This window comes from Triturus cristatus, chromosome 2_2 (assembly GCF_964204655.1).
Source record: "Triturus cristatus chromosome 2_2, aTriCri1.1, whole genome shotgun sequence".
NCBI classification, from domain to species: Eukaryota; Metazoa; Chordata; class Amphibia; order Caudata; family Salamandridae; genus Triturus; species Triturus cristatus.
This window is the reverse complement of record NC_140582.1, coordinates 1,048,411,596-1,048,438,520: the sequence shown is the minus strand read 5'-3', so window position 1 is coordinate 1,048,438,520 and position 26,925 is coordinate 1,048,411,596. Positions and strand designations below refer to the sequence as shown.

The window sequence follows — 26,925 nt, the reverse complement described above, 5'->3', positions numbered from 1 at the left end:
GGACACAGCTAGACGACCTGGCCCTACTCTCCCATACCCATCTGCAGATGCAAAAGAAGAACAGCAAAATAGCAGCCACATCAGCAGAACTTGGCCTCAATATCCACAGAGGACAAGCATTGGCATAGCCAATAGTTCTCGCCTCTGGGACCTTATAAGTGTTTAGCCATGCAATAGTTGATGTTGTTGCACCAAGGATATTGTGCTGGATAACCAAACACTTATAAGATCCCAAAGGCGAGACCTATTGGTTATGCCAATGCTTGTTAGGTCCAGCCTACCAGACAACACAGTAAAAAAAATTAAAATGGCATCTGCGTCAAGCATATCTAATGACAAATGTCCATGCCTACAAAATGACACGCAGCGGTCATCTTTTTATTTTACTTTTGTTCATTCACGCTGTACAGCATAAACAAAAAAGCACTGGCAGAGCCAACGGGTCTCAAAGGCTTTGCCAATGCTTATTTTTCCCATCCATCCTAGATTTCCAAACTCAGACACCACCTCCAATGTAAAACCCCCTAAATCACATCCGTAATGTTCCTAGATTGCTCAGTATCTGGTCAGCACAAGATGTGCAAGTTGTGTGAACATCTAGCATCATCTCCTCGAGGCGCACAAATAAAGGAGGGGTTCAAAGCTGGCACTCCACAGTAGTCTACCGCTTGATACACAGTCGCTGCTACTTTTGTGATCCTGCCATCTGCACAACCCATCCCTCACTTAAGGGCGGAAAGTGTTGTATCTTCATTATATTGAGGTCACAACCCATGTCTCAGCGTATTATTACATCGGGAGTGAGTGCTCTGTATTCTTTGTTCTCGCCTTAAGACTGCTGAGCTTTCAATTTCCCAGACTGTGTGTTACTGTGAGTGCAAGCAGCAGCCGTGCCCCTGGGCTCCTGCACTAAGCTTCACTACATGTGTAATAAAGCCTACATTCACTATAAAGAAGATTCGGCTTCGGCTTCCTTCACAACACTCACACAGTGCAGGCATCATCAATGGAGGTTTCACAATCCACAGACAAGCGCAGCTAAACAGAGGCAATTGACGCTTCTCCCTCGAGCACAGGCAAGGGAGCTTCCCAAGTCTACCTGTTGTGTGTGAAGCCCCCATGGCAGCTCCTGGTGTACATGTTCTGTGCGCCCGTTTGTCTACACCGTCCCATCACCGAATTAGGAACACGTATTTTAAGCCTTCTAAGTACGAAAGAGGCACAGTAGCTGCTGCTGCACACAGCGGTAGTAGGGAAGGGGTGATGATATGGTTTTCAGAGCAGGACAGAAAAGGACATAACACAGACACACGGAGGCCAAGTGGGAAGTACGGGGTAGGCGCTGAGGAACAGAGAGAGGTGAAGAGGCCGCCACTCCTCAGAGAGAGGACGATGGGTCGGGTCTCTGGAAGGACCTGCCCTCTTGGAAGTCCCACAGAGGCCAGCTAGCAGCTGCTCAAAGAGGATTAACAAGGATGGTTCACTCAAAGATGTACCTGCAAGACTTCCCCCCCACTACGCGGACAAATTAAAACCTGCGACGAAGAGCCCCAACCCCCACTCCTTACCCGTGCTACTGCGAATGAACAGAAGCACACTTCAAGGATAACATGCATTGGCCGCGCAGCCACGTTACGCTATAATAAAATTGAGGTATATAACGTTTGTAAATCAGTAAATATGTTTAACATAAACAGAAAGCCCTTAGAGGCAACAATTTGAGTACTTTTAAAAGTCTATCAGATATACAATTGTGGATTAATTAGGCCGTGCATTGCATGCTGCATATAATTGAAGATCTGCCCTCGGTCCATAAAAAGCATGCAGAGCTATAAAAAAAAAAAATTAAAAAAAGGAAGAAGAAGAGCTGCTGTACTTTCTTTTCGTTGACGATCATTAATTGAAACCCACGAGGACCGCCAGGAACTGCAAATAATCCAATGCTTCAATCTTTATGAAAGTGGGCAAACAGCGCCACAGTGTTTGGTAGGGGGATTTAAGCGTTACTGAAATCCATTGTGACGGAGCAACAAGACGTGCGGCCGAGTGTTGCTAATGACCCGTGAAAGACAGATGGCGGCTGCGCGCGTGAACGCAAGCGCTAGGCCAGCCAGTAGCACTTTGAAAACTCACCTACTAAATGTCTCGCAGAGCGGCGCATGCGCTGACTCAGCGAGACCTAAGAAGCCACGATCCTGAAGGCTACCATGGCCATCACAACTGCAGTCACTGTTGCAGGCGATGCACTGAAGAGGTTGAGGCCTTCACCTACCTGGGCAGTGTCATAGACAAGCAGGGCAGCAGAGATGCCAATGTCATGGCAAGAATTGGCAAGCAAGGGCTGACTTCAATCAGCTAAAGAAAATCTGGAGCTCCAAGGACCCAAGGCTGCAAACCAAGATCAGGCTTTTTAACACCAACATAAAATCGGTCCTTCTGTAGGGAGCTGAAACTTGGAGGACAACAGTGACTACCAACAAATTCCACACCTTCATCAACACGTCTGAGCAAAATCCACTGGCCAAACTCCATCAGGAAAAACGACCTATGGCAGCAGACTTTCCAACTCCCTACTCATGAAGAAATCCTTAAAAGATGCTGCAGCTGGATAGGTCACACCCTCCGTAAGACCGCATCAAACACCACCAGACAAGTCCTCACCTGGAACCCTCAAGGGAAAAGGGAAAAAAGGAAGGCCAAAAAACTCCTGGTGGTAAGGCCTCAAGGCTGAATGCAAGGAGATGGATTACACCTGGAGTCAGATTGAAAGAAAAACCCAGGACAAAAATGGCTGGAGAGTCCTGGTTGATGGCCTATGCCCTAGGAGGAATAATAGGCATAAGTAAGCGAGGTGTGGGGTCCCCAGGGCCATAACAAGCTTCAGAAGGGGGGCCTTCTCCGGTTTAAAAAAAAAGAAAAGAAAAAGGCCATTGGGGATGTGGCCAACCACCGCCTGCGCATGGCCCTTGGAGCAGACGCCGAGGGGGTAACGTGAGTTGGCATGCTGGTGGGACGAGACGGCTTAAACTTGACACATAATTGAGCGCACCGACCGGGATCCCCGGAACCAGCATGACCACTGGATTATCTATGAATGGATATTAGAGGACTGCGTTTTTTCAGCCAATTTTACCCTCTACAATTATAGATTGCAATTAATTCGCTTGAGAAATTCTCTGACATGCTGGCAGATTATTCCTTTTGCATTGAGTTTATGAATGTACCCGTGCTTGATGCACATCTCAATGTTGATACGTTCTTCATGACGACAGACGTTTTTATTGAAATATAGTGGACGCTCCTACACTCGACGTTTTGTCCTGATGTTGACCCTCCATTTAGCTATGAGTTGAAACACCGTCGACGCCAAAAGTGTGGCTCTAATTAAGGAGGACACAACTTGTTTCATTGTGTATTTTTGTTTTGATACCTGCTTTTGTATTTCATCCTCAGCCACAACTTGTCTGTTTACACCTGTCATTCATTTTTTTTTTTTTTTTTTTTTTAAAAAACCTTTATTTGTGCATATTAAAAGAACAAATACGGGCCTACAACCGTCAGGCCGGCCACGGTACATTTAAGCACTGGTACAAACATTACATCCCCTGTGCATCAGCGGTCAAGGTTAGCAACGAGTCGTGAGGTATACACTGGAGAGATCCTTGACACCAGGGGAAGGAGAAGTGAAGGTTAATTTTAAGGTTTTTCAATATAATTTTATCAGGGAAATATCAGTAAAGAATGAGAACCAAGGAGATTCGAGTCCGCAAGATATCTTCACCACACGGGAGAGCAGCAGCATCATTAAAACGGTCATGGAAGGAAAACCTCAGGCGTTGAGGCGATGCAGTTATATAACAGGATAGTCACATGAGTAAATATGCACCCCTCCAGAGCCGCCCCCACTCAATCCACCCCACACCCGGACCCCGGATCGAAACAAGTATAGCGCAGAAACAGAAAAGAAAAAGGCCCATAGAACTAAGTAGAAACAGTGAATTACCCCCCCACCCTACACCAATGCGGAGGCTACGGCCTGCCCCCCCCCCAGCATAGTGCCTGTCGCCCAATGAACCCGAAATATAGACAAGAGAGAAAGTAGGAATAGAGTGAAGAAAAATAAGAGAACAGAGAGGTAAGTGGGGAGGAGCCTACGTTACCCCAGAGCGCCCGAAACCATCGGCCAGCTGTGGCCTCCACACACTGAGAACCCACTACGCCAAAAGCGGTCGTGGGAAGATGACGTGTCACAACAATTGAAGTGAAGGCGGACAAACCGCGACGAGTGCGCACAACATATGCAAACAGTTCCAGTCCCAGTCCAGCCCATCCGTGAAACCATGGCGATATAAATCAGTTTAGCCCTGGCCCGATCGCGGGCTTAAGATTACACCAGCCCCTACATGAAGGCCCCGCCCCCCGTGCAGACAAAGACAATATGGCCGCTTGGGAGAAGATGGTGAAGTAGAGTCACAAAATGGCCGCCGACCATCTATTGAGGTCCCCTTGTACACCACATAAAGTCCAAACCTGGCATGTAAAGCACAGGAGTTCCACAGAAAAGAAGCAGTAGGCCGCCGTGAACAGTTCCTCGAGGGCGTCAGGTGTCGCTCTGCTGGATACCCCTGCGGGCACGATGAGGCATGCAACAACGAAGCAGGCAGCAATAAACGGGGAGACAAAGTATCCGCAATTGAGCTGGAGAGCGATTTATCCTGGGTGCCGGTAAAGCCAGAGGCATGCACCAGTGTAGCACGATCATAAACAGCCATTGCGTCCCCGCAAGAGGACAAAAGCACTGGCAGACCCACGCCTTGTTGATGGCGAATGGGGCGCTCACGACCTGCAGCCGACAGTATGGAATCAAACCGCTCACTCAGCGCTTGCAAGCCAAGACACATTTGTAGACGCAAGTCCCGCAGGGCAGCCAGAACGGAGCCGCATGTCAGCGGAGGCTGCTCCCCCCCCCATCGGTAGCAATCCGGGACGGCACTGTGGAGCTGGTGTCTGGTAGAGGGAGGGCGAAGCGGGCAGCGGGCGAGACCGGAGTAGCATCCCCCAGCCGCGAGCAGGCAATCATCGCCATGTTTTACCGCAGCACGGTACGGTGGCCAGGGGGGGAGGTCGTAGCAAGGAGGCAATTCCCCTCAGGTCTGCGCCGCAACAGGGAAAAGCCAACAATCGCTGCCCTCCCCTCGGGTTCTCTCTGCAGCCGACTAGGCAATAGAAGAAGGGGGTCTGCAGCCTCCCCCAGCGCGGTCCACGGAACGGGGCAGGAGACCCGCCGCACCGGGGCTTACCCTGTAGCTCCAGCCCATCAGTTGCGGGGCACGGGAGGTGTCTGGGCGTCCCTCCCCCGGCTCATCTGGCGACAGTCCGTGGTGTGAGGTGGGACCGGGACCGTGGGGCTCAGGTTTACGCTAGCGGGTCCGGTAACTGCGGAGCTTCCAGGGGGCCGGCCAAGGCCACAATAGAGCAGGGGTCCAGTGCGGAGAACAAAAGCACCAAGAACTCCGGCGTCCGGGCGGGCTAAGACTCCGGGAAAGCGGCAGCGCGGTCAGCGCATCGTCGCACACGTTGCACCTCGAAAAACGGCGAGGATAGGAAGCAGGATGATAGTCCGAGGCCAAAGGCCGACGGAGCCGGGCGCTCAAGCGTCTGCTCCGGTCGCCATCTTGGCTCCTCCCCTACCGTCATTCATTTTTAACACTGTTTTTGTAACTGTATGAGCGCCATCGTTATTGTATACATGTCTTTGATACGCTTTTTTTGATAATATTAAAAAATTCTTTTTTGAAAATTAAGAAAAATGATTTGTACATGGGTATGGTTGTTTTAATAGTCCGGTAGCACTTTCCTTTTTCTCGAATTTGGGGAGGTCTTTTCTCTAATTTATTTCTCTAAAATTTTTTCCTTATTCTAAGTGGTGTACTTGAACCATTGTTTGGACTATAGCGCGCATGGCCCAAGGCTGTGTGCAGTGCGGGTGGGATTGGCTGCCTTTTTGTGTGAGCGGGGGTATTGGCCATAACCCCCTGCTGTACATGACAGACGGCCCTAAGCAGTGTGAGGTTGGCTGCCTTGGGGAGGGGGGGGGGTGGGGGGGTTGACCACGGCCAGGCTTCGTGGCAAACACCACACTGCGCACAGTTTGCTGCATGGGAAGGGGTTGGCCGTACAGCTTTGCCACAGGGCAGGCCCTGCAGCCAACCCCCGCCGCACATGGCCTTTGGCCATGCACTGCTAACTGCCCCACATATTACATCACTCATGACATCTTCTATGACACTGTTGATAAAAATCACTGCAACATTTACAGTGAAATTATTGATAAGCAAAGTGTTAAGAGTTTACAACATTACATTGTTACTGAAAGCTGAATATATATATATATATATATATATATATATATACACACACACACACACACACACACACACACACATACATACACACACACACACAAAATAATATAAGAATATTACTAATAAAACATCAATGAAGATAATTTATAGCCAATGTAAAGGATGTTTATATGCACACTGGATGCTTTACCTAGAGGTTCCTTCTTTTGCGGTTGCTAGGAGGGATTTCCGGTTTCATGCTCGAAGGTAGATACCGAGTCACACCGTCTGACTCACATTGAGGACTCATCTCGTCTTCATTTCTGTTATTATTCAAGCTGTGCTTGTGCTGTATCCCACACCGTGTTCAACAGGGCATTTCATTAGCAGATAATGCTCGCCGCCAAAGATCAGCATTTGAAGGGAGCAGAGAAAGAGTCCCATGTGCACTGTAGTGGGAAGAATTTGGGCTGCATAGCAACTCTTTTTAGAGATGAAAGAACTATGTAAAAGAGTGCTGAAGCCAGAGAGTTCAGTGGGGCAGAAAGAATAGGAGGCAGAATGAGAATCGCTCTTCCTTGGCTGATCATCAATCAGGCAGTAGGCTTCTGCAGGGCCTGGCTTAAGAGTTGTAGATAAGGTATTTTGTCAGCACAAGGTATTCAGAGTTCCAGTAATGCTTACTGCACCATTTTTAGACATTAAGAAAATGCTGCAGTGGCGCTACAAAAAGATTGCTAATAAAAACAAGGGTTCCCAGGTAGAAATTCAAGATTAAGACCGCAGTATAGGACAAATCTTTGCATTATTGAAAGAATATGGGCACTATTGCATATTCAGGACTTTCAAAACAATATTGCAAAGTGATTACCCATTCCATTTTGTCTCAAAGAGATATGTCTGAGTCGCTCCCAGCCCTTCTTGTCTGACAGTTTGGTATTCGTTATGTTGGCACATTCAGCAATGGCAAGTGATTTGGAAGAGAAGTTGCTAGCCGTGGGTTAGAAATTGGAGCAGTTGGACAGGAAAGCACGAAAAGCAAAGAAATCAATGGGGACTTCAACATTTTATTTAAGGGGCAATCTAGAACATATCATCAGCAAACAGTGTTATATTATCCAAATTTTAATGTTCTGAATAGGCATCTGCACAGGTGTAGCATAGCAGCAAGGAAGCCAAACTTATCCTCTCCTCACTATGCTGTGAAAATAGTGTGGGGGAACAAATGAAATAATAAGAGCCATGTTCATGAGAATAAACAAAGGCAATCTGTTAATCATTGAAGGGAACAAACGAAGCACCTGTAAAGCAATGCGCGATCCCATTAGGCTAGATCATTCACATTTGCATAGCACCAACCACCCTGCTATGGCATTGTTGCACATGCTCCATCTGGACACCCTTTATGGGAATCTGCCCAACAGAACAGAGGAATCTTAATTTGATAGTATCTGTTCTCATGGTCTTTGGTTTTGAGTGGCAATTAGGGAGTTTGCATGGTATTTTGATTCTGAATTACAAATTTACTCCAAAAACACCTTACAGTATTTTGAGTGTGTACTGGCGAGTGTGCTAAACACTGCCTACACGCCACAGAGAGAATCAATACCAAATACTGTTTGGCTCTGTATGTTAAATCAGGTTATTCACATTTGTACAGCACCAACCACAACTGTTAGGGCAACCGAACGTATTCTGTATCTGAGCACACATTAGTGCAGATTACATTGATAATACTGAATTAGAACTTGACACATGCAGCAATAAACACACTGCATAGAGATTTAGAATTCAAGCCAGGCGAGTATGCACATTCCTAAACTAAAAGAGGGAATCAAGAGTGTATACCTATACGAGGAACAAAAAGAAACATATGAAGACCTAGGTGCTAGGCTTGAAATTCTCCGTCGAGGACTAGTCAAGTATGCAATACAAAGTGCTCAAAATTGTCAGTGTTATTGGGAATAGGTAAAGGTTTCCACAGCATTAAATAAAGGATGCTGCAGTCTTCTTCAGAAAAAATATCCAATTGCAATTCCCATCTAGCCGTCAAATAGTTATTCATAATATTTGCTGAATTCTTTGCTAATTATACTTAGAGGACCGTTCTCTCCGTCATAAGATCACAAACAGTCCTACTCGTTCCTTGCGGGCTGTGTGTGTTGATGTTACGATACAGAAAGGAAGATTCATCTTTTTGCTTCGCTGACTGGTAAACTGATAGCATTTTCTAAAGTAACCATTTTAGCCAAATAAAACAACCTTACAGAGCTGTCCAACAACCATGTAGAGAGTTTGTCCAGCTTGGGAGTCCAAAGAAGGATGATATTTAGGCCGGGAAAAGTGTGGGTTTCAGAACGTCCTGAAGGCGAATTGATCCTCAAGTGTCATGGAAGATTGTTCGAAAAGACCATTGCCTGACCACAGACTGGTTTTCCTTCTCAGTACAGAGCGGACACTTCAGAAAGGCAGAGGAAAAATCAAGTGTGCGCCTAAGAGCATAGTGAGCATATCTGGCGGAAAGAAAAGGCATGCAATTGCCCGACAGGGCACAATGAACGTTGCAACTGGCTTTTATGATTTGTCAGGACAATGGAAACTAATGTAACAATTTCAAGGCTAGGGTAATATGGCGATAGTTGTGATGTCAACCACTATATCCATAGCTGTGGACTGCAGATGCTTTAAGTCTACAGAAAGAGACCATGGTAGACCTGTGCATTACTAAGGGGAAAAATTCAACAGAGAAGTCAGTGACAGAAAAAGCAAGTCTTGGATACCACAAGCCATTTGGGAGGCATTGCACATTTCTGTATTAAATGTTATACCCATGTTGGAAGGTCACCAATCCTTTAGGCCAAAAATATCAAAGTGTCCCCGTCACAAGCATAATTAATTCATTCATTCATTTTCTTAGGCTGCTATAGCAGTATAGGGTCCTGGCAATATGCTAGGGAAATATGCTATAGCCAGTAGGTACGAAGAAGGGGAGTGTCCTGTCCGGACCCTCTCTAAGCTCCTCATTAAGGAACATGCTAAAACGAACATCACGCAAATTAACACAGATGCTGGGACTCATTGACCGATAGCGAAAGTATACAGGAAGAATTCACACGATACTACACACACTTCTATACTTTTGCAAGTGGTCCATGGAGATTTGTCTTGATTAAAGAGTCTTGGTGTGGTTAGAAGACCACCATAGACAAATCCTTAGTAATCTCATCCTGGTATACAAGATACATGTGGCGACAGAGGCACTGGCAGGAGGCAAAGCACCCAGCTCAAACGGGTTGTCCGTCGAGTTTTATAAAGCACACAAGAATGTCCCCTATTACCGTTACTTTTTATCGCAGCAATGGACCCGCTGGCTTGCCAGTTTCTAGACAATTATGTTTCGGGGAATCACCTTTGAGATAGTCTGCATGCACACTGATTACACACTGCTTTTCGTTAGGGCCCCAAAGACAATTTTATCCCTTCTATTGAAGAAGTAGTACGATTCGGGTGTTACTCTGAGCTTGTAATTATTTGGCAGAAGATAGACCCATTTCCTTTTACTAGAGCTACATTGAAGAGTACTCTGCAGTATCCAATATGCTGGGTCAAGGACTCTGTTAGATAACTAGTAATCATGCTTCATCGAGAGCAGGAGATGGAGGTCAGACTGAACTGGGATCCAGAAATAAATGAGCTCCATCATCATATACACGTATAGACAACTCCCTCTATTGCTTAGCGGTAGGGTAGCTTTAATTAAAATAATTGTCCTACCCCCATTTCTCCATCTCTTCATGAACGTTTCAAGATCACTCACCTGCAACCTCTTTTCCACTCTCCGTGCCTTACTGATCGAGGCTGATCTGGGCGAATAGGCCAGTGTGCATTTGCCTGAGACCATGACACTCCCAGTTGAGTGTGGCAGCTTTAAAGTACTAGACATTGAAATTAATTATTTATTAGTGCAGGGACATTATGCCCAACACCGATTCCACCCGAATGTACGCCTCCTCTTTTTGTTCCCTGAGAGGGAGCAGGACGAAGACTCTTCTACCCCCCACCCACCCCAATCAGTGTTACATGGAATTCTTCCCAGGCTGCACACTAAAATTAATGTTGTTGAAATGACTAGCTGGGCACAGAGGGCACTGGGCTGGGGGGTTGGGCACACTTCTGTATTCCTCAGCCCAGCGTATCTCACAGACACTAATGTTCCCACTTACGACCAAGCTCACAGAACAACGGACTATGAGGAGGGTAAGTAATCACTGTGATGGACCACCAATTTGAGGGTGGACAGTTCATCTCACAATAGCAATTCCAGCAGTGGGGAAACTTCACATACTTAGACATGTATATGTATATTCAACTAAAGCTCACAATGACGGACTCCCCACGAAGCCCGTGGAATGTGCCCCACTGACCCAGCTCATTCACTCACTCACCAGAATCTACAAATGGGCATCCAGACTATAATCAATTCGAGGGGTGGGGAAAGTGGTCATATTTGGACTGATTGTAGTGAAATGGGTTCTGCCCATTTAATCTGCCAGGATTTTCCACTTTTGGATCAGCTGGACTTTTTACTGTGAGCGAGCCTCACAACTGGTGTCTCACCCATGGTAATCAAATGGTAAACAGACAACGCATGTTTATCGCCAGTGTCTCCCTTTTAGGATAAGCCCGCTGTGACGCAACAAGAGTAAAGGTAACTTAGCTCATTACACACGAACACGTGCACACACAAGTGTAGATGTGTGAAGGCTGCGTGTGTGAATTTATAGTCTTGTACAACCAACTGCACAAAGTTAGCCTGGCGCAGAGGAGACTATGCAGGGTTAGATATTGTCCTGCAATTACACTTTATTATACACATGAGGGAAACATGCCTTAAGGTGCAGTTTCACTTCCCTTTGGTGTGCAGAGTCCAGTGAAATAGCAAGTGTGTGCCCAGTTCAAATATGCATGTCCCAAACAGATATATGTACACCTTATGGGTCATCCAAAATTGTCATATTTCTCTGGCTCAACTCAGGATTACAGCCATGGGCTTTTTTCAGCTGGGCCAAGTTAATGTGCTCTCCAACAGCAGGAACAAAGGCCTGCTCACACAAGAGGGAGAAAGTAACAGTGTTTCACTCAGCTCCTGAGAAGGAAGGGGTGGGGAAGAAAATCTGCATCCATTAACCCCTTTGTTGCGCCCGTTGGCCAACAGCCGTCGCAAGCACTCTCAGTAGTGCTGCACACGTCCGTTGGCCGACGCGGCCCCGCCCACATAATGGAACGCCCCGCACCGCGGCGTAATTACCATTGTGGTAAACGGGTTCATTAGCTTTCACTCTGTACCAGGCTCTATGAACAAAGGAAGGAGCCCAGACCTCTAAGGCCAACACAGAAAGGGGCCCTCTTTGCTGCTTTGGTGGAAAAGGCCCTGGCAGTGATGTCAGTGAGGGGCCAAGCTGAGGCCCCTAGAGAAGATGTGAACGGTGACTTCTGGAAGGCACCACCTTGAACTGCCTCAGCATGCTGTGCAGGGGGATGGGATAGGGGTGGAGGGGTGATGTTGCACCCTAGGATTGGCCAGGGTGCCTGGCTTCTACAACTTTCCACCCAAATGTAAACATTCTTGCACAATGGAGACAAAGTGCTCTTTGTTGGAGCTGGACACTGGTACAGCAGCCATGGAAAACAGGAAGGACAAATGCCTGACTGCCCTCATGGATTAAGGTCGCTTCCTACATTCGACAGCAGGGCCAGTGGGTATCTCCAGGACCAGGGAAGCTGGTTTCCTCAAACCCCCTTAAGACTTGCTGGTGAAAGAACTGGACTTTTGTGCCCAAATTAGAGGAGAAGCCCCATAGGGCAAAAAACAGGCAGAAAGGCTGCCACAAAGAGTCAGTGGAACAAGTTCCCTGCAAAATGTGCCACCATGGAGGACAAGAGGCGAAATGAGCCAGGATCGAGCAAAGCGTCCCAAAAGCCTGAGATATCACAAGAAGATAGATTTGACATTTTACCTGCCCAGCTGAGAGTCAAAACACATGGAGCTCACGGCAAAGTTTTCAGAAACCCCTGGGGTGGCCAGAGCTCAACGGTTGACAAATGGTGAATTAATTATTAATGAACTCTTAGCGAAGGTGTGCATGGGTCCCCCACAACAGAGCACTTGATGCCTGAGAAACCCAAACTCCTGGGCCCATTCCCCTCCCCATGTGTCTGGGGGAAGCAGGGTGGCATCCACAAAGAAGGCACCCTGCTCACATGGAGCAGGCAAGGGAGAAGCATGCTGCGGGCCCGTGCCTGCAGAAAAGGATGACAGTTGGGTGGGGAGCCGGCCGAGGCAGCCAGGGTATGGCTCTCTGAGGTGCCCCCAACACAGGAGGTCATGAGGGGTGCCCAGGTGTGACCAAGCACTACCAGCTTTAAAAAACAAAACAAAACAAAAAAAAAAAAACAAAAAAAAAAAAACAAAAAAAAAGAGAAGGAAGCCGCGGGGCAACCAATGAATGTGGCCGAAAGCCACCTCATTATTATTCACGCTCCCTTGTGGGAGCACCGCAAAATGTGCTGCAGGGCTGGAAATGGACCACGGTTTCTGAGGTTTGTGGTGGCCCAGGGACAGCAGGGGATCCACCATAGAAGAAAAGAGAATGTGGATGGCGGGGGGGGCTACAGCAGCCCTTCCACCCCCTTCCTCAAGGAAACTCAAAGAATGTTGCATGGTGACCTTAAATTAACAGGGTTCAAGAAATTATGACCCCTTCCATGGCTTTTTCAGCCAAAGTTAAACATTCCCAAGGCTGAAACGTTTGTTCTACAGCCTGGGAGTGTAGCGAGCTCTGTTGTTTAGTTTTATGGCTAAAAGATTGTGGCCTAGTTGGTCAAAAAAAGACAGACACATGTGATATTCACATTGCTTTATTTGCAGTTATTGCTGGCAGTAATGATTTATCATTAAAGGTAGGAATGCTTTATTAATTATAATACTTGCAGATGGATTATGGTTACTGAAGTCAGCAACAGTGATGCACAATTTGATTGAAGGTGACCCCCTCCTATATGGTTTTTGCTATATATTATATGGGAGGTGGGTTACTGTGATTTTTGGGGTCATTACCCTTTAGGGGTCAAAAGGTATTTTCACCAGTCTTATGTATATTTGTGAATTACTGCATAGTATTAAGTAGTGTGTGTCATAAATGTAGTTTTCCGTCTCTAAAGAAAAAGCACAGACTGAACAATCACTTATTGAGTGTTATCATTGCGCGCCAGCGAATGGCGATTACTAGCCCATACCACCTTCCCTAAGTAGGCCTTGGACTGCTCTGCTCCACTACCCTGAGAAAGTCAAGTGCTACAATGGATTGTTTGGTTCCAAGTGAGTGGGTAATTGTGGACCGATTACTTGTGCAGGCCTCACAACTAATAGACCATTTCCTTACACTAATTTATAAATCTCCATGTCTCTTTCTCCGGGTTTAATCGCATGCAGTTCAAAATAACATTTACTTCACATTGTCCACAGTAGTCCTTGCGTATGCTGCCAAAAAGCAGGCCAGCCAACGGCTGATCTTTGAAGGGCATATGCTTTTCCACCACTGGTATTATACCGATTTGTCGTTTGACACAGATGATGGAAGGAACAGACAACATATGCACGGAGTGTGGTCCTATGCAAATGTGGCACACCATACTTTGTAATGTGTTAAAAGTAAAGGCCAATGCCCCCCATAAAGAGAGCAAATGTCCTACCTACAGAAGACACTGCTAGTCGCTACAAACTCTTCTGTAATTGATATTGTGCTCTGTCTAGTGGTCCCCTATATACACAATTGGGAAGGAGTCATCGTCCTGTTGTGTAATGAAGGTTTTAGTCCCCAATGGAAGGGCTTATTAGAGACATCTGCATATAACTGATGTGAAACTAAGATAATTAGTTCCAATAAATTAAACACCACCTTTACTGTCTAGAGCAAATGTGGTCTTAAAACGTACTAGGTAGAAAACACTGTAAAAATAGATCTTTTAGCAGTCAAAGTAATGAAATATGTTGTTAGACTACCGTTCGATTAAAAAAAAAAAAAATGTATTTCAAGGTACAGTACAATGGTTTGAAAGTACTTACTGGAAGAAGATGTTTTAATCTCCCCATTAGTTCACTCCCATTTCATTTGCTCAATTTACAGATCTGTCCGACATGACCACAGCGGCAGCATTACATGCACTCCACTGCTGGGAACTCTGGACCATCTCCAGCTCAGGGAAGCTGGCCAGCCTCCTTGACAGACCTACAGGTCCACCACAGACGATTCAGGAAGTGTCCTTTGTATTTCAAGGTCCCGGAAGTGAAGATCTGTTGCCTAGCTCTATTTGCAGCCAGTTAATGGAGGTGGTGCGTAGAAGTCAAACTGCCCCTTGGCATCCTGCTCTAATCTCGAACACTCTCAGAAGCGAAATGTTTGATGCTTTGGGATGCAGGTAACCGAAAGGCAGCTAACAGAGCGTTATTCTTGGTTTCACTCAGTCGAGCGTGGGCATACATTTCTAGCACGTAAAGCTTTTTGATCGAGGTGAAAATGTAAAACAATACCAACTTCAGTCACTGCAGTACCGGTAAACCGGAAGCCAGTGGTTGCCCGCAGGAAGGTATTGTAATAGAGGGGGTTACAAGGAGAGAGTGCCAGATGGCATCAAACCAGAGCTGCCACCAATGAGAGCTGCGACAGTTGATGGCAGACCGTTTGAACAGGATTGTTGGCGCAGGCGAGGATTCTTCTATAAAAAAAAGAACAAGCATTTGCAATGCAATAGGTCTTGCATTATTTAAGTTTGAGCTATTGGCATTGCTAAATAATGCAACACCAATAGCTCAAACTTTAATAATGCGAGACCTATTGCATTGCAAATGCTTGTTGTATTTGCTTTGGGAGACTGTAATTGTCAATATCGTCGCACTTGTAGGAGTGTGACGATTGTTAGTTGTGTTGTTACTGTAACAGGCAGCACTTCCAGTAGCAATGGGCAGTGCACATGGAAGTGGCCTCCTGACTAGGACCCGGCCACTTATTTTATTTATATATTAAGCACTGCGTGGCAGCCCCACAGCTTTCTCAGAACTGCAGGTGCATCCTCGACGCATGAATTCACATCACAAGCACCTGTTTGAAGTGCTTCATAAGTACCTAACACATTGCTTCCAAGTTAAGCCTGACTGCTTTTGTGCCAATCTATCAGAGGGTTAACCACAGGTTAATTTGGGGTTTGCTTGTGTTCCGCACCGACAGATTGTGGTGGCTGCTTGAGTAGGGTTTCAGCCTCCTCAAACAGTACCCAATTTCCTACACTAGGCATGCCAGGGTACCTGCCTAAGAACTTGAGAAGCAGCAAAAAATAGATGGAGAGGGATAACAGGAACAGACCTTCCCCAAAGAAAGAGAATGTTCACCCGAGGCTCCAAAATAAGGGGAAAACAGCAAAGTTGAGGTAATACCATTAATTGTTGTGAGCTATTGAACTTTAAAAAGGCACTGCTGCCAGGCACTGACATACAAGTGAATGGGTTTATTTTGCTCACTCTTCCCTACCTGACCCGGACGTGTAATTAATGAGCAAGTCTTGGTACCGGCCCCGATGTGGCTGGTGCAGTATCACCCAAAAGAGTATTTTTCTCTGTTTAATCTACTTATCCTGTTAGCCTCTACCAGTAACTTCCATTGTCTTATGTGCAATGATTGTTTCTATCTCCTTGGTCTGTGATCTACAAGGACTTTTTAGATATTCTTTGTCCTGAATGAGAGTCTTGCCTCTTGTTCTTTATCGCAGTTTATAGGTGTCTGGACTCCTGACAGGTCATGGTACAAGGTCCGGGAAGCTTCAGTAATTTACAGTTTCATACAAAGTAATGAAACTTCCAGTCTGAGAGTCTGCACAAAAACAAGGGGAAACTTGCAGATCACAGTGTGAAGGCAGCATCAGCGTGCCACAGTCTACTAAAATTAACACTGAAAACAAGCATTTTCAGCACAGTCAGGAATAAAGCACATTATTTCTTAGAGCTTTTTTGGTCATGTTTCAGACACACCAACAAAGATTTCTAAGAGTTCAAGGATCTACTTGAGCAGTCAACACAAAGTGCCACGGCTAAAGATCAGAACTGGACTTTTCCCCCCATAACTGGCAAAAGGCGTCATTTCCCACCCCTCCCTCGAACAAATCTACTTCAACAGGCTGCTAAGGGTGGATGTGATCAAGAACAATTATACAAGGTCTATGGCGGTTTACTTCGAGGTATTCTCATAAACGTGCACTGTCCGGGATAGTAGATTGAAAGTGCGTTAAGGGAAATAAGATATGGGCAGTGTTACATACATTACATAGGTGTGATGATGTGGCGAACACGGCCAGAGCTGCGCACTTTGGAACTGGGGAACTAGATTTGAGTTTCGGCGCAACATCCTGTGAATGTGGGCAAATCATGTAAAGCGCCCCCATACCTTCTGGTCGAGTTATGCTATATAAAATCGTGTAAAAAAAGAAAGGTGTATTGTGGGGATTGGTATGCACTGTTATCAATGTGCATGGTTTGGTCTGCTGTCTCAGGCCGGCCAAACCGTCATGCGCACTGATGCTCTCTCCAACCCAGCTGTATTGCTGGGTTGGACACAGCAAAGCACAGGCTCCCAGTCTCCTTGGGGGTGCAAATCACCAGCGCTCAGGCCAATTCTGAAGCTGTTCTCATGCGTGAGAGCAGCTTCAGGATTGGCCGCAGGGTAGTCTCTGCCTGCAGTAGAGTCACGAGTGGAGCAGAAGACAGCAATGCGGCGGGCTGCAGGTGCCAGATAAGTTCTTTTTTATTAATCCTATTTTTCAGTTGTTCATTGTCATCCCTCCTCCCCCTGGCACTCCCCTTCAATCATAAATGGACGTTTATACAGACATTTGGGGCAAATGCAAAACGACTATTTTAAACATAAGGAGATGATGGACGGAGTGCTGAAACTTTTCAAACACTCACCCCCAGTTACAGATCTGGGTTGAATCCATCATCATTCTTTAGCTCACTTTGCCTCCTCTAGTCACTCTTCTCTTTAAAGAAAAGCTAGGCAGAATGTGATTTGATGTGCTCTGGATTTAAAGCAAGAAGTTACAATGCAAGTCATTTCAAGGAATGTTCTGAAAAAGTTAGAATGATAAATGGAATACTCTTTACTGGTTACAAAGTGGGGCCATCCCATTGACCAATAGTACTACAGTACATTTCTTGGTTGGACTTTCATTCAAGTGGATCCCATCAAAAATAAAATATCCTGGTTAGCGGAGACCTTTAATGTATGGTACGAGACAACTTTGCAATACTAATCAACCACATGCAAAGAGAATTCCGCAAGTGGGGGGCGAGTCCAGACTGTTAAAATGACAGTCACTTGATGATGCAAGCAGCGGCGTAACATTAGACCCTGCAGCCCCTGCAATGCACATGGGCCTCTGAGCTCCAGGGCCCCCCCTCCAACACGGTGCATGGGCGGCAGGCATCTGGCCTGAGAGCTCCTGACTTGGTACTTTGCAGGGGACCCCCTCAAGTTTTGTTATGACACTGGATACAAGTATGTGTTTGGCATGCTCCCTTTGCCTATTCCGAGTGCAACTTTACTCTCCTTTAATCAACAAATTAAGACCTACATATGGAACGATATGGAACCCAGACTGGCAATGCCCAAATTATATGTGGATACTGCTTCAGGCAGTGCCAACTAGTGAATTTTGAAAGTGATGGGGTACGTTCATCATCAAATTTATGAAAGTCTGAAGGTACTTTAACTAAAAATGGGGCCAAGTGGTGCATTTTGAACTATACTCTGCACAAATTGGTTAGAAGGCCAGAGGTTTTTGAAAGGGCACTAATGAACTATTCAGATACTTTTACAACAACTGTAATAGACAGTTAAGAAAACGTGATTATCCAAGGTCACATGGTCATTGTTTTTCAAAATGCTTATCACATTGCTTCACTTATGTTTTCCATTCAACCCATTTATAGAAAATGCATGTTGTCATCAAACTCACATTACTGTCACATGGACAGTTTCTGCCTTTCATGTCAATTTATCATCATCAAATAAGAAGGATGTCTAAAATATGGCAAGGATTTTGACACCCAACAAAATCCAAGGATAATCAGAATTATGTCAAAAAATAGTCATTATATGTCAAGGATGGACCACTGTTATTCAAGGGATAGCCAGAATTTTCCAAGAGCGCCCACTCTAATTCATGGATGGACCACATTCATGCAGGGATATCAAGCATGTTGCCATGATTGCCTACATATATGTCACTGAACACACACAGTTGAGTGATTGCAGGATCTCAGATAGTACCATCCAGTAGCTCAGTAGGGCGCCTAAGTGTGTTAAGTGGGGTTCCTGAAATTCTCAGTCTTGATGAAGAAACTCCGCTGAGTGCGTCCAGGAGCTCAGTTGGTTGATTGTGCAAGTCTCGTTACACTTGTACAAGAGCCCCTTCGAACGTCTACTCGGCAGGTAACTGACAACAGGATGTTAATTTAGGCAATACAACACCTAAGGGTTTTCTTGCAGAAATATGCAGGAATTCCACTTGGGTGATCTCAAATCAGGACCTGCATGCACTCAGTTGGGTCCAGACATGAGCTCCATGGTGTGCCTGCATGAGCTGTGAGGCGCCTGCATCAATTGATTTGGTGGCCTGCATTTACACAGTGAATTACCTGCATGAGCTCAATGGAGTACCTGCACGAGCTCAGTAGAGTGCTGTGAGGACATCAAAGGATTAAGCACTCAATTATTAATAAAATAAATGAGCTCAGCTGATGTATTATGTGCTATGGTGAATCAACATATTCCTCATCCCATTGAAGAATGACAAGCTGCAGAAATCTCTATTGAAAATATGAGAGGAGACATATTTGTACATTTTGCCTGGCCTCCGCTCTACTTTGAACGGTGGTTGTGGTTACAGAGCAATGAACCCAAACGGGAATCCTGAAAAGAAAGAATAAATAGCAGAAGTCGCCAGTGACGAATTGTCACAAGAAAGAATTTACCCAGTGCTACTAAAGTACTATTGGCCTAAATAAAGTATAACACTCTACCCTGTTTTAATCGTCTTCACTCCATCTTTTAATGGGGCTGCATGCAACAGTTTGGGAATGAGCTTAGCTAGCAGTCTTTCACTGTTCCAAGGTTGATTACTTTTGCATTGTTAATTGGCGTGATAACTTGTTGAAGGGCCTAATTGCATAGCAGATAGTGGTACATACGCTGTGCAAATTGGCATTGTTATTATTACTCAACTGCACTTGTTTACCTGTCAACAGCTCGTACTTCCATTAACACCAAGACAAACTGTCTGTGTCAAAAAACAAATAAACATATTGAGACAGTGCCCATAACAGTGTTTTTGAGAGCTTGCAATTTACATCTGAGGCCACTGGCAAATCGGACTTTTTGCTCAAGATCACTCATTCATAGGCCTCTAAACAAACGTAGCAACTCCGAATAGCGCTTGTGAAACACTGCACTGTGCTGCCAAAGCGCCATCCAATTCCCTGCCCACATGCAGTAATAACTTCTGGATTTTGTACACACTTTTACAGAACATTCTATTCAGGCCTCTAATGCCACTTCGATGAACATAAACACGCGCTCAGCTAAAATGCTGATTGGATTTATTGACATTTAAGGGCACTTCATTTAAAAATTAGAATTGTTCCTATCAGTCTGGTATGCTCGGCTCTAATATCACCTACCGTGGAAGAATGATGCAACAATAAAGCTAGGTTTCGAGTGGGAAACTGCAGTTTTCACTTATCGTGTCTGGTTGCTGGTGGTAAGTCGGTTTATCTGTTAAAGTGCATTCGACTAGTTGGAAACAGCAGGACACACGCAGCCTTTGGTCGGTCTCCAGCTGGTACCCTGCGAGCCCTCTCTATAGAATGCAATGATGGGCGTGGTCTGAGAGCCAGAAGACACTCCACATGTGGAGATACACACTATGGGCAGTACTAATCAAATAGTGATGAGGATTCGCACTGTTAAAACTATTTAAGATGCACCAAACTGTAAGTGAGAAAGTTGAATAGGCTTGGTTACTTGCGAGGAAAGAGGAATTGCACAGATGTGCTCAGTCACAGGAAACCGAATAGCATATACTTGAAGTTTTATTTCTTACACGAGACCCTGTGGGCATTAAAAACAAGCGGTAGGCGGTGGTCTCAGTGGTTCAAACTGGACTTGGGGGCTTATGCACTCACTGCGTATTTGTTAATAAAATGGATGGCCACGGATGTGGCCCACCCGGGAGCTGAAAGAGAAACCAGCGTGATAGTCTTTTTTTAAAAGCACAAATTCAGGACTCCGTGGCTAGGGGGTCAGGGTATTCCTACTCTGCCCCCTTTTCTTTATTTTTACGGTTTGGGGGGGGGGGAGGGGGGGGGGGGGGGGGCTCAGCTGTTAAAAAAAAAAACCTTCATAGAGATAGGAATTCCTCAGATTGTTTCTTGCTGATAGTTTGCGCTCTCTTCAAATATACTATACCTTGAGCACCTCCATACACACGGTTGTGAACTTGCTACAGACATGAAATATAACTAGAACTCTGCCAGCTACCATGCACAGTGTTCTATTATCATTTGAGATGGCATGCATCCCCAATTGGCCCACTTACATACAACAATCAGCCCCCTAGAAGCCCATCTCTCATATCCACGTCACTCCCCATGAGCACCAGGAAAACAGTGACACATGCCTTAATCACCAGCTGTCTGGACTACGGCAACTTAATCTATGCAGGCACCACCAGTGAACTAATTAGAAGACTCAAGAGGATCCAGAACGCAGCAGCCAGTGGGATCCCCGACCTGCCTAAAAGGACCCATATCACCAAACACCTGAGAGACCTCCACTGTCTCCCCATCCAGGAAAGAGGTCAATTCAAGCTCCTGACCCATGTTTACAAGGCCCTCTACAACCAAGGACCTGTACACATGAACCACTGCCTAAACTTTCGACCAACCACCGGAAACCTCCACCTCTGCTCACCTCGCCCTCAACCAGAAGCCACACATCTGCTGCTGCTGAACCGGAGGACACTCCTTCTCCCACCTTGCTGCCAAGTCCTGGAACACCCTTCCCCTCCACCTCCGGGCATCACCCTCATTGACGGACTTCAGGAAGGAACTTAAGACCTGGCTCTTCGACCAACCCCACAGCACTGAAACCTGAAGCGACTGAAACCTGCAGCACAGCGCCTGGATACCCTCACGGGTGATAAGCCGTGCTATACAAGTGCCACATGATTGAGTGATCGATCGATTAAAAGCATAAGTGGACCAACACACAACAGGATAGCTTGACCTCAATTGTGTGTCATGCCTACGCCTGAAACGGTTCACAAAAGTAAAAAAAAATATTTAGGCTCCAATGTTTCCCACCACTTCAAGCCGATTAGGACACACAAAAACACACTTAGAAACCTTAAATCTCAAAAGAAAATGTTAAGACGACCTGCGCAGACCAAAGCACCGAAGTTACAAAGCTGCAAAAACGCATGACATATTCTAAAGCACATTCCTCATGCCGCACAAATATTTCTCGTACAACCAACAGAACATCTTAAGTCACATCACACTACTACTTCAGGAGGCAGAACACATCATAGATAAGTAGCTAGCTAAGTGTTGCCATCCCGGTCAAGGAAACAGGTCAATGAGAATTTCTTCTAATGCCCATACACTGCACTGGTTGCACCCAGTGACTAGCGATGGGGCCAGGTCGTGACCGCCACACACCTCTTGGGTGCTCACAGCTTCTGTGGCGGTTCCCCAGGCACAGTTCAACAGGGCGCCTGCCTAGGACCTGCGGCCTCGACTGCCTCTGCAGTGGACTTCCAGCTGAGCTATGGATGGGCGGACAAGCCCAAATCCTACACCCACCCCCGTGTGCAGCCGGCAATATTTTGAGGACATGCTACTGTCTAGCGGCCCCACTGAGGACCACCAAATGATCGGCAGCTGAGAGGGGACTGCTCACAGTGGAGCTGTTCGGCCCCCATGGCCTACTATCCTGAAATGAGGTCCAAGGCCACACCCTCTGCTGTTCATATCTAGGGGCTGGGAATTTCTATTGTGGGTCATGCTCTGGAGGGGCCTACCTGCTCCTGTGTAGTCTGCTGCTTACCTGTTGCTGCCGTGGGGGTCCACTGAGCTCCTTCTCGACTGTGCCACCACTCAGCCCCCTGCCTATCCACTCCTAGCTGCAGTCTGGTCTAACTCCTTGGGGGCCTTACATCGAAGGGCATGCAGGGTGCCAGCGGCTCTCCTACTCATCACTGGCCCTTCAGAGGACTCTTTTGCCTGCCCTGCCACCTAGCTGCATTTCGGCAGACGAGAAACAGTTTGTCGCAGTGCGGCCTAGCTGCTGAGGCAGTGCAGAGGTACGGTCCCGTTCCCGCTGGGTCACGTTTGGGGCCTGGGCCTCCCAGTGTGGGCCTGCTCTGGGGAGGATTCTTCTGCTCTCATTTAGGAGGAAGCCTGTTTGTTGCTGCCACGAGGGTCTCGGAGGGACTCCTTAGCCTCCCCCTTGCCAGGGTTGCAACCCTTTCCACCATGAAAAGGCGGATCTTGTCAGGCGGTTGGTGGGGGCCTCAGGTGCTACGTCTGATATAACGAGGTGTGCCCTCTATGGGGAAGGCCCCAAGTCCTGCCACCTTCCACTCATAGCCCTTCATTAGACAGGGAGGGGGGCATGACGGTCGCCAACCTGGTGACATTCCTCCTCTACTTTGCCCTGCGCTCCTCTAGCTGGGCCCCCACTGCAACCTCTACACCACTACCAGCAGACCCATGACCCTGCACACTTTTTGGGACGACTCCCTAGACGGGGATCGGAACGCTGCTCCTTGATCTTACAGCATATTACGACTCTTTCCAATAATGGCAGCTGCCAAAAGCAAGCATGACCAAGTCAGTTCGGGAAATGTTCACCTGCTCTACTCCGGTCCTCACCAAGGACTCAAAATCTGCATCGCAACCCCGGTTGCAGTCAGATGTAGATGGGGTCCTGGACTCAGACCAAGCCCCAGTGACCCGGGCTTTCCTAGCCTCCTTTTTGAGTCTCTCAAATCAGACATCCAGGACCTCAAAAAAGACCTCTCTCAGGACATAAGAGACCTGCACCAGGACCTGTCCTCAGTGGGGGACATGTGTCCTCCTTTCAAGGCAATGAAACCGCGAGAGGCGAAGAGATGGAGATACTTGGCCAAAAGATAATCTGCCTTCATGATCCACCTCAGAGCCCAGGCGGAAGACTTTTAAAATCGAACCTTCCGAAACAACGTTCACCTCCACAGGTTCCCCAGGGGCTTGGAGGGCTCAGACATTTGAGAATACATTTGAGCGCTGTTCCACTCTAACCTGGACTGGGAGGATAATGTGGACTTACGGCTGGACATAGTACATAAAGTTGGCCAACCAGGTGGCCCAAATTCCAAGCCTCCAGATATCCTAACCTGTGTCCATGATTTTCTGATCAAGGAGAACATCATGAAGAAAGAGAGCGCCAAGCAACCAATCCATTTTCTTGGCCACAAAATGGATCCTTTTCAGGATACTTCCATTCTCACCCTCCAGTGCCACAGGATGTTTAAACCCATCATTGATTACCTCTGCTCCAAGGAGGTGTCCTATGGCTGGGGACACCCCTTCAGGCTGGTCTTTAACTGGGACGGCCAGCTTCACTAAATTAAAATGCTCAAATATGCCCGCAAAGTGCTCCACCTCCCGGAGGACTCTTCAGACCCATCCTGACCTGGCTCTTCCGGGGTTCTTCCTCACGGGCCGCAGCATAGCGGAAGTCCGGTAAGCATGGAAAGCACCCTCGCCCTGGACCAGAGGAGCGAGGCCAGAAGCGCCGGGCAGTGCTGACCAGCTCGACTTCTGGATAGGTGGAACTGCCTCGTAGGGTCTTGCTTTACCTGCGTTCCATGCCTGGGCAGTCTGCGCTGAGCTGGGCCACCGTCGTATTCTCTCGACCTGTGGTGGCAGAGGATGACCTGCTGGTACACCCTACTGACCTGGCATTTCACCTCTGCCGTCCCAAGAGCGACATGTCACTTGCCATCAATAATGGACTTCTACAGTTTACAGTTCTCTTCATCCTGTTTTGGGGTACTGGTTCTTACAGGGTTTTGCTCCTTCCTCTCTCTAGGTCTGCCGGTAGCTCCACTAGGTTTCGGGCATTGATAAACATTCCCCTAGGTCGCTCTCCTGCTTCATACCCTCTCGTACCGAAGCAATCTAGCCATTCATGCCTCATCTCTTCTGTCAGTATTCCTAGACCTTGAAGTGACTAGCCTTAATGCTTGAGGTCTTAACCCCATGAAATGGATACTACTTGCGCATCTATACAACACCTTTGCTGACACCGGCACCCTTACAAAATCTACACTTAAAGCCTCAATCTCTGTCATTCCGAAGCCCGGCAAAGACCCTGCTCTCTGTGGGTCTTATGACCTTATCTCCCTCTTGAATATCGACGCAAAACTTTTTATTAGCATCATGACCCACCGCTGCAACCCCGTTATACTTTGCTTGGTCATGCTGATCCAAGAAGGCTTCTTTCCTACCCGCCCACATGGCGACAACAACAAACGTATTCTGCAACTAATTGAGAAGATTCACAGGTCCCAAAAGTAAGCTCCGTTTATATCGACGCAGAGAAAGTGTTTGATAGAGTCCACTAGTCCAACCAGTTCGAAATTCTTAAGCGATTTGGTATTGGTGGTAAATTGTGTCGATGGGTCTGCTGCATCTATAGTGCTTCCTGAGCTTCCATAAGAGTCAGTGGGGTTCAATCCCAGTCTTTTCCTATCCAGCGGGGAATATAGGGTTGCCCCTTCTCCCACCTTTTTTTTGCTCTTTAAATTGATGCCCCTAGCCCAGTAGATACAAACTAACCACTCTATCTCTAGGATACCCTTTGGCAGGGCTCATCGTCTTAGTAGCCTGAATGCTGATTATGTGATTCTATTTATTACTGATCAGACAACCTCCGTCCCCGCCCTAGTGACGGAGATTCAGGCTTTTGATACTGTCTCTGGCTTTAAAGTGAATATGCACAAGTTCCACATTTTGAACCGCTTAGTTACCCCATCCCACAAGGCACACCTGCACTCCCTATTACCTTTTGAATGGACAAAAGACTTCATCCTTTATCTTGGGATTAAGCTAGCATTCGATCCCTACAACCTTATAACTCAACTGCCCTTACTTCGCAAATACTCACTGACCTAAGCACCTGGCATCGCCTCCCCCTCTCTTGGCTCTGCAGAATTTCAATAATTAAAATGACTATACTGTCACGCATCCTTTATCTCTTCCAAGCCCTCTCATTGACTTCACCAAGGCACACCTTGCGCTCCCTGCAACTTGATATTAACAAATTAATATTGGATGGGGGAAAAACCGCCTCCAGAAGCATCTTTTTACCGATCATCTCAGGAGGGCAGCCTGGCCATCCCCATGGTGGTACGCTACTTCCGGGCCTCCCAACTTTGCTTTCTATTGGAATGGAGATGACCACGTTCTGAGAAGCACTAGTGCTTCATGAACCAAGCCATAGCGGACACCAACATATGGATGGAACCCTGGCTCCCCCACAAACAGAGCGTGGGGCCTCTATTCCTCACCAGTGACTAGCTCAGTCTTAAAAGTATGGGATGCCGTAGCAACTAAGGTGGGCCCGACCCCCTTTCCATCCCCCTGACCCTTATACTATCTAACCCCCGCAGACTTTATCCCAAAGCTGCAACAAGAGGTATTCCATCGCTGATAGGAGGGTGGGTGCAAACGTATAGGCTGCATGTTCGACACCTAGGGGATTATCTCCTTTGAACATTTGAAATCACATTGTCTTCGATACTTCCAAGTGCGCCACTGGGTTTTACAGCCAGATATTAGGCTACATGCAGGAATACCCCCCTTTGAAAAATGGGTCCTCCTTAAGAAGGATAAACACCTCATTACAGAGCTTTATGCCCTACTGAGTAAAGGGAAGTCACCAAACACATCCACAAGTCAGGTCAGATGGAAGGCATAACTGGGCAGGAATCTCAAGATCAAAGAATCAGGAGATATTTACTATAAAGCTGATCACACAACTTGGCTAGCACCGAAATGGCGTACAAGATAGTGTCCTATTGGTACTTGACCCCGGCCGTCTCCAGGCATGGAATCCGGAATGCTCAAAAGAATGCTGGAGGGGTGCAGAGATACAGGCACCCTAATTCACCTCCTTTGGCATTGCCCGAAGCTAGGTAGTTTCTGGGATCACATACTGGATAATATAGGCAAAGCCTTCAACATGACCATACCTAGATTCCCGGCCAATACCATCCTGGGGCTTCCTAACCCCTTGACATATCCACTTTGCTCCATGAGAGGGAGACAGGTGGCCTTAGCTGTGGGAGCAGCTCATCAGGTGATACTATCCTTATGGGGTACAGATCGAATCCCAGAGTATACCGCCTGGCTTCATAAGCTGTGGTT

The 26,925-nt window shown here is 46.8% G+C and overlaps 1 protein-coding gene across 2 annotated transcripts in view; it reads right to left on the bottom strand.

Annotated features, from left to right (window-relative positions):
* Positions 1-26,925, bottom strand: part of ZFYVE28 (zinc finger FYVE-type containing 28) — a 932,593-nt gene that overhangs the window by 894,986 nt on the left and 10,682 nt on the right. The gene's annotated exons all lie outside the window — the stretch shown is intronic.